This window comes from Oryctolagus cuniculus, chromosome 13 (assembly GCF_964237555.1).
Source record: "Oryctolagus cuniculus chromosome 13, mOryCun1.1, whole genome shotgun sequence".
NCBI classification, from domain to species: domain Eukaryota; kingdom Metazoa; phylum Chordata; class Mammalia; order Lagomorpha; family Leporidae; genus Oryctolagus; species Oryctolagus cuniculus.
This window is the reverse complement of record NC_091444.1, coordinates 74,902,043-74,911,178: the sequence shown is the minus strand read 5'-3', so window position 1 is coordinate 74,911,178 and position 9,136 is coordinate 74,902,043. Positions and strand designations below refer to the sequence as shown.

The window sequence follows — 9,136 nt, the reverse complement described above, 5'->3', positions numbered from 1 at the left end:
ACACACAGTGATCTTGAGAATTAAGTAATGCTTGATGAAATAATATGCCAATATGAAATATGTCATATTCTAGGCAGCCCACATTATAACACATTATACTTTAAGCAAGTTGATGACATTTCTTTTCTTTTTTATAATAGATATTTTTTTGAAAAGCAGGGTGATAAGGAGAGATAGAGATGTCTTCCATCTCCTGGCTTACTCCCTGAATGGCCACATCAGACAAGTCTTGGGCCAGGCTGAAGAAGCCAGGAACTCCATCCTAGTCTCCCACATGGATGTCAGGAGCCCAAGTACTTGAACCCTTATCTACTGCCTTCCTGGTTATGGCAGGAAGCTGGATCAGAAATGAAGCAGCCAGGATTCAAGCTAGTGCTCTGATATAGGATGCCATGGTTGCAAGCAGTGGATTAACCCACTGTACCACGACACCAGCCCCTTGATAGCATTTCTTATTCAGCTTTGTATATCTGGTAGCTAGCTTCTTGCCCAGTGCATAATGAGAATAATGTTCAGTGAATGATTAAATAAATAATTCCTTATTTTTAACATAAAGCTTAACTATTTAGAGTGGACAATTACATGGGTTATCTCATGTAAGAAAAAGATACTAGAAGTACAAGGAAATGGCCATCGCTCAGTCCCAAATGAATGAACATAACTTAAAGATATTAGTAGACTTTCTAAAATAAGATTCTTGACAGAGATTCTGGAAGTTAACTGAACCCACCTCCTTTTTATGAGTTATTCAAATTTAACATATTTCTTCATATAGCTTCATTTAAATAATCAAAAAGAATTATGGGGCCGGTGCGGTGGCATAGTGGGTTAAGATGCCATCTGCAGTGCCAGCATCCCATATGGGTACCAGTTCTAGTCCCGGCTGCTCCACTTCCAATCCAGCTCTCTGCTATGGCCTGGGAAAGCAGTGGAAGATGGCTCAAGTCCTTGGGCCCCTGCACCTGTGTGGGAGACCTGGATGAAGCTCCTGGCTCCCGGTTTCAGATTGGTTCAGTTCTGCCCATTGTGGTCATTTGGGGAGTGAATCAGTGGATGGATGACCTCTCTCTCTCTCTCTCTACCTCTGCCTTTCTGTGATTCTGCCTTTCAAATAAATAAATAAATAAATAAATATTTTTTAAAAGTAATCATGTATAGAGTGCGAGTTTTGAGATGTATCAGTAGGTGGGCTCACTGGTCCTTATCAAGTATGTGAAATCAGCTGAAGAACATTGATCTGCATAAATGTGGTCCAGTTTCTCCCACCTTGCTCCCAAGGATGTCCAGCAAGGTCTGTGACCATAGACAGCTTTTCAGGCCAGGAGAGCTGATGCCAAAGGAAGCACACTTGTTCTCAGCAAACGTTTATTGGCTCTGAGGATCATCCTGTTTTCCTCAGATATCTGCCAATCAGTTTCTGGGTTATGTATTAAGGAGTCAACTGTATACCATCTAGAAGAGGAGCAGAGCTGTGTTTGCTAAGATTTTCATATCCAGTACTTTTCAGCTACTGCTGCCCACTAGTAAGAAATACCTGAACCTTGCCTATACAATAGTATTGTCACTCAATAACTCAGAGTTGTGTGATGAAACTCCTAATTTACTTGTCTGTGTGGCCAGCAAAATGATGATGGTGAGGGAAGTGGAGATGAGGTGAGGAAGAGGCAGAATAGTGGAGTAAAAAGGGAAGCCTAAAAGACACATTAAAAAATTTTGCAGTCTCTGAAATCTTATTTTTGATGCCTTCTCCCAAACTACGATCTGGAAGATTGAAAACTCCTTAAGCATTTCCATATCTTATATTTTACTGGGTGTTAAGATCTGTAAGAGTGGGCAGGAAGTTAAACTGAGAACATGTGTGTGACATGTGTCATCCACAGCTTCTCCTGGGCTGAGTGTGAAGAGGAAGTCATCGGCCCACGAGACGAACAAGGCACCATCTGAACACAAGACAAACTCCTGCTAGAATGTTCATTCTTCCAGTGTGGGATCTTAACCCAATAGCCACTCAAGCACGCTTATTTTTTGCCCCTGCCTTATAGTCCAACAGTCTACTTAGTCAGTCATTTGATTTCCCAGCTGCACTACTAAAAATAAGTGGATGAAAATGAAAACTTTTCCTGGCAAGGTATTTGATGTGTTGTCGTCTTGAAGGCCCTTCCTGATGTACTTACTGAGAAATGGCATCAGCAAAGCCAGTCTTGGGATGAGGCTCTTTCCTTGCTAACATCCCATTCCTGAGATGCCTAATATTTAATTTAAGTAGGTGATCATCCAAGAGGCACAGGCCATGGCTTAGTAGGGGAAGAAAACACATTTACTTCTATTATGACTGCTGAAAGGAGAGTGTTTTGAGAGGTTAATTGTAGCCAATTGATTTTCCTTACTTTTTAAATTATATAGTTCATAAATGTAAGCCAAATACTGGGCCTAGGTTTTTTAATTTGTAGAGATCACTTGATGGATGAAAGGGCCCTTAAGTAAAATATGTGGTTTTTTCCCAACTTGTTAATCTTTTGAAGAAGGGAAATCAGATTTATAAACCCAGTGTAAGTTACTACTCAACTAGAAACAAATCCTATACAGAATCCTCTCTCTTCCTCTCCCCTCTTCTGTTCCTTCCTTCTTTCTTTCCATCCTCCTTCTGAGCCATCCATTCTTCACCTTTGCTTTCCTTCTTTCACTTCTTCTCCCCCCATTGCTTCCTCCCTGAACCTTTCCTTTTCCCATGCGACCTTCTTTCATTCAAACATCAAGGATTTGTTGTGTACTTACCATGAGTCAGGCATGATTCTAGCCCTCTAACGAATCCTTCCAAAACATTTCTGCAGAGTCATCATTCCACCTGTCTGTCAATAGCTCAGTGGACTCCACTTTAGGGTCTTCCACTTACTCCATCTAAGTGTATTTATCTAAGGCCTTTACGGCACACACCAAAGCAGTAAGCACATTCAAGTTCCAGAGGAACACAATGAGCTGAATTGGATGGCATTGGCCTGAACGTGGAAGGTAAGACATCTTTCAGGTTTGGAAGGTTTAGGAGGAATTGTATTTGACAGAGAAGGCTCTGTGTTAAGTGCTATGGATGTGTTACTTTGTACTGAGTTTCTCAAAGGAAAAAACAAATTCTCTTGCTAACCTCACATCATTTCCCTTCATTCTTCACTTTCCCCAGAGGCTACCCAGTGAAGTGTTGGTAAGATTGGCTTCTGCTTTTGGTTTGTGGGCTGGAGAAGTCAAGGAGAATTTGCTTCTGAAGAGGTGTGTGGAGGTGCTCTTGATGGGTCTCCCTAGAAACATTAGCTAGCTCATCAGGTGAGAAACATCAGACTTTGGACATGGGGAATAAGTTAGAATGAACAAAATGACTTTGGAGGCCAAATAAAGGTGAAAAGAACATCAGTAAAATGTCACTCATGGAGTTCCTCAATCAGAGTGTTGGAGTAGAAAAAAGTGTTGGGGTCCTGCCACTGGAGAGCCCCTTGTTAAAACCTTACTCATTGCGGGGGCGTTTTTCTTGGGGTTTCTTTTTATTTGGGGAGCCTCCACATTCAAATGTAAGATAATACTCAGAAAGACTCATGTCTAGGAGAGCATCTTTTATCTAGGCAGTAGTCTGAGAAAACTTTAAGAAGTGAATTGGAATAGGATTGCTGCTGAATCAGTATGCTCCACTTGTTTATTTCTTCAATGATATTTTTTGGATGAGTTTCTTCAATGAGAATCAGTGTGCGTATTTTGTCTGAGAACTTGCAAATCATTTAAGTTAAGGGATAAATGAAATGATTATGTTTCTGCTTTTTTAACTGGATAATGACTGTGGGGAGGCCATCCTAGATCTAGTGATAGAGGTTGGCTTTACCTCTAGAGTTTCCAGGATTTCTCTAGCAAAAAGCCAAGAAGAAAACTCAAATGAGTACAAAATTCCTAAATGGAGGAGAACATGAACATTAGGGGGAAAGTTGCTGTATAAATGATAACTTTGATCACAGATTTAAATAAGTAAGAATCAATTCTCACAAGCTCCCCAGTTAATCAAGTTAAAAGCTAAACAAAAAGCTGTGTAAGTATTTACAACCAGTACCATAGTCAAATATTTCATATCTTCATATCTGCTGTTGAATACATAAATGGATTTGAAGAACAGAAAGATCTCCATGGCTAAGAGTAAGTGATACAAGTTTAAAAATCGCCACAATAGTTTACAAACATGAAGATGTTAATAAGAAATATAAATAACAATAAGAATAAAGTGCTCTCCCATCTTTTCCTGTATAATTGTTAATGATAATGAAATTATGCCCAGTTTGGGGGCTGGTTGAAAGTTTGGAATCTTGAAAACTTTACCTTGTAGCAGAAAGTCAACTCAAATTGTTACCGTACTGATGCTGAATAGACAAATGATCTAGGTGAGAAAAAAACTAATTTTTCTGGTGAGGAATATTGTTGAGTCAATATCTGTGGCCAGTAATATCTGTAGGAAAATATGATTGTTTTCAGTTGTTAAAATAAAGTTGTTGAATGCAAAGGTCTAATTTTTTCTTTACATATATATTTTATTTTTTAAAGATTCATTTTATGTATTTGAAACAGAGTGACAGAGAGAGAGAAAGAGGGAGAGGAAGAGAGAGAGAGAGATCAATTGATTTTCCATCTGCTGTTTCTTTCCCCATATAGCTGCAACAGCCAGAGCTGGACCAGGCTAAAGTCAAGAGCCTGGAACTCTGTCTGGGTCTCCCACATGGGTGGCAGGGGCCCAAATACATGGACCATCTTCTGCTGCTTTTTCAGGTACAGTAGCAGGGAGCTGGAACAGAAACAGAGCAGCGAGGACTCGAACCGTTACTGTAATATGAGATGTCAGCATTGCAGATAGTAGTTTAACTCATTGCAACACAATGCCATCCCAAGATATATGCGTTCTCAAGTCAATATTTATCTTTTTGAATACACAGCAACATCACAAGACTTTTTTCCTTTTAAAGCTATTTTTGTATTTATTTGAAAGGCAGATTGACAGAGAGATAGAGAGAGAGAGAGAGAAAGAGAGAGAGAGAGAGAGAGAGAGAGAATCTTCTATCCACTGATTCACTTGTCAGATGCTTGCAAAAGCCAGGACTGGGTCAGGCCAAAGCCAGGAGCTTAGCAGTCTATCCTGGCCTCCCACATGGGTGGTAGGGGCTCAATACTTGTGCCATCATCCATGGCCTTCCCAGGTACATTAGCAGGAAGTTGGATTGCAAGCTGAGGAACTGGGACTTGAGTGGGCACTCTGATATGAGATGCAGGCATCCTGCACCGTGGCTTAACCCACTGCCCAAGCTTTTTTTCTTAAATCATGATTTGCCTCTTTGTTTCCAACATGGATGTCAATGAGGCATTTTTGAGTAACTCAATTGTGTACTTTTAGTTTTGATCCAATGCGGAGCATTAGCTTTTCTAACCCTTTATTGGCTGTAAGCTGAGTGATTTCATCTGTGAAGCTGTAATTGAATATTGCTTCTTGGATTCTATGCAAGCACTGAGCAACTACCTTACCCCAGTAGCTGCACTCAGAGAGGGAGAATAACTCGATTCTGGACTGTGTTTACAACCCAGTTGCTATCCCTCACATTTTCTGTTTCTAATCTAAAAAACAAGAATAATAATATCCACTAAAAAGGATATTATTGAAAATAACCTTGTGACTTTGTGGAGCTCAAAAAAAATTGAATAAAGTGCTCTCAGAAGGTTTAATAATAAAGGACTAAATGGATAAGAAACTTCACTCTTGGACTGTTAATCCAGCACCTTTCATAAATACTAAATTTATTTAAGCTAAATAAAAGTAGTACATGACAGTAAAGTCATTGGAAATTGCATTTTTTCTCAGATAATTAAAGATCTTACTATTTAGCCAAACCATAATCCATGACAATGAGTAAGGAATTTATTACTGCTCTGGCTGCATTCTTTTTTTTTTTTAATTTATTTATTTGAAAGGCAATTTACAGAGAGAGAGGAAGAGATGGCGAGAGATTTTCCAAATGACCCCAACTGCTGGAGCGGGGACCCCAAGACAGGAGCCAGTAACTTCTTCCAGGTCTCCCATGCGGGTGCAGGGGCCCAAGCACTTGGGCCATCTTCCAGCCATTAGCAGGGAGCTGGATCGAAAGTGGAGCAGCTGAGACTCAAACTGGTGCACATATGGGATGTTGACATCGCAGGCGGTGTGCCAGAATGCCAACCCAAGGCTGTGTTCATTTTTAATTCCATTAGCAAAATAAATGACAGTCTTTGAATTTTCTCTTTCTTGATATACCACTATAAGAATGGCAGATTACTCTAAAATCCAGAATGTAGGCTACATAAGCTACTGTCTTTCTCTTTGGCATCCCAAGCTATAAAGTTTTAAATGACAATAAAAGTAATAGTCACATTCTCCAATGTGTTGCAATAGCAACTTTTTGGTGGTCTGAGAATGTTCAAAGTAAAACTATTCTCATCATTTACTTGGTGTATACCTGCAGAGATGGACCACCCAACACACATCTCCATCCCCATTCAATCAGGGAAGAAGTTGGTTTCCTCCAGGGCCCAGAAGCTAATGGTTTTAATTCAAATGACAACACAAGTGCCCCGAAAACCAACTGAATTATATTTCTAGGCACATGTGTCGTAATGGCTGTCAAAGAGAAACACGTTAGCAGGTTATCTGGCTTCCCCATCTTCTTCAGGTGTAATGCAGTCATTCATTTTGTTAACTCTCTCTCTTTGTATTTCAACGCGGAGGAGACCACAAACTGAAAAATACACACTAGTCTATTTTTGCTTGCAGTTGGTCTGTTTGTGGGAGTAATTGTTTCATACCCAGTGAACCACAAATGGGCTTATATTTGTATAAAAACTTTTCAGAAAACAGGAGGGACATTTTAGGGTATGGGGGCTCTTTGTATATGTGGCAATATCTATGTAGGAATGCAATGCCAAATTCTTCCAAGTAATTTCACTCTAATTCTTATAGGGTAGTGTAGTTGGGGGATCGATTTCATTGAATTGATTTTAATGTCAGCTCCTTACTGGTAGGCTTTCACTGAGGTTCATCTAGACCTTTTTCCTTTTTAATGTACACTTGTTTTACTCATAATTTGTAACATTCAGGGATACCAAAAGTCATTCTAATGATGGTTGAACTTAATGTAAAAATTTTAACCTCCTCTTAAAACATCTACTGATCCATCTCATTCAATGGCAATACTCAATGTTAAAAAGGAATATAAAAACAAACAATTTTGCATGGTTTTTATAAAGGTCTCTTTCACTATTAGTGGGCAGTGCATTTAACAGTTAAATATATTTAAATAATGTATATGTGACTGTATGACTGCAGTGCTGGTAACTAGAGAAAGTGCCAATTCAACTAGAAACCAGCTTACAAGTAATGTCCAAATATTTAAAATATAGCTCTTGTTTAGATCATCCTTTATTTCAATAACCTTCCTAGGGAGGAAAAAGCCTAATGGTCACAACGGAATTATTTTGAGGCCACATCTTCAGCTACCCGTTCCCAGAGGTTGTTTTCAGCTGCATTAAGCCTCCAATTCCAGGGCAAGCCCAAGTTTGTGGCCTCCAGCACTGATGCTCTTCCTGAGTACCAGAGTAGATGGTTTAAGCTTCACTCCAGGCCTCAGAGTCTGAGTCTAGCCCACTCCAATGAAACTAGAGCTGTTGACTTGTAAAAATGGAAGCAGTGAGATCCAACTGATATTTGAGCTGCAAGGCCAAAACAAGGACAGTTGATACCTGATGTCCAAGCAAGGCTTACTGAAGTGTCAAGATCTTCACATACTCTCTGATAAATCGATCCTCCAAATTCTGACCCATCATTGACACTAGTGTGTAGCTGGATGCCCCTAGTCCTGTAGCCCACAGCAAAGGAAACCTTTGTCAGCTCTGACTTGGCACTGTCAAAGGCCATCTGGTTCCCAGTAAGCCAGCCCTCCTAACTCAAGACAGCTGAACCACAGATTGCAGCAAACTCAAAGTCAACATCACAACAAACTCAAAGTCAATATCACAACCAAGGTTTCTGCAAGTCAGCATCACAACCAAGGTTTCTACTTGTAGAAGGTGTCCTCTTGTAGGAGGACTTAATATCACCACTTTTCTTTCCCCGTGTTTGGTGAGAAGGTAGTATCAAACATCAGTTTCAAGCCTTGACAAATCTGGTCTTCAATTGCGATTTCTGTTCCCAGAGTATGATCAGTGATCTGTGTCCCTGTGACGGTCAGACCGTACTCACACCATTTATATTTGGTCTCCAAGGTCCCAGTAACTTCACCAGTCTGTATTCAATGAGCCAGATGTTGAGAATTCCACACTACCACATGATTTTGTTTTCACATCTGGTTTCACCAACCCCACACCGAATCTTTTGTGGAAAATATCTCTGGTAGCTTTGCCAAGGTCAACATGTGCTGGCGGAATACACATGGGCAGTGGGTGGGTCTGTGTGCAGGTTGCCACGGCGAGGTGGCAGGAAGAGGTGAGCAGTGGAAAGAGATGATCTGCTGGCCTTCTCTGGGGGGTTGCTGCCTCCACTAGGCTCACAGCTGAGGTGGCTGGGCTCTCTTAGGGTCAGCCTGCAGCTCCCACAGCTGGAGGAGAAGTGAACGAGCTAGACCTCTTTTAAGGTATTGACAATGCTAACTTGCATCATTAATACTCTCTTTCTATCTCCAACACACACACACACACACAAGCACATACAATAAACCCTAAAATATCCACAGTCTTGATGTGTAAATTTTCTGGGACAAGCCAGGTCCCACACGTTAGTAGGACATCAGTTTTTGTCTTTAAGAAATCATCTGGAAGGTTCAGGATATAGTTTTTATGTATGTTTCATGACTTTATGTATGTTTCATGATTTTATGTATGTTTCATGATCGATATTTCCTTTTCCAACTATTCTCTTCTAGCGGGCACATGGATTTTTCCATGAGGGAGTCTGTGAGTTTGCCTTGCCATAGCGCCTAGACTGTAGGTAAGGTCTCAAGAAAAATGTTGGATGACTGAATTAAACCTGAATGATTGCTCTGTCTTTCCTATGTGGTTAACCAGGGCCTGTGATATTTTGAGAGCAGGACAAAAAATG

The 9,136-nt window shown here is 40.3% G+C and overlaps 1 pseudogene; it reads right to left on the bottom strand.

Moving 5' to 3' along the window:
• Positions 1 to 7,568: 7,568 nt before the first annotated feature.
• LOC100355884 (voltage-dependent anion-selective channel protein 2-like) lies at positions 7,569 to 8,521 on the bottom strand (annotated as a pseudogene).
• Between the last annotated feature and the right edge of the window lie 615 nt (positions 8,522 to 9,136).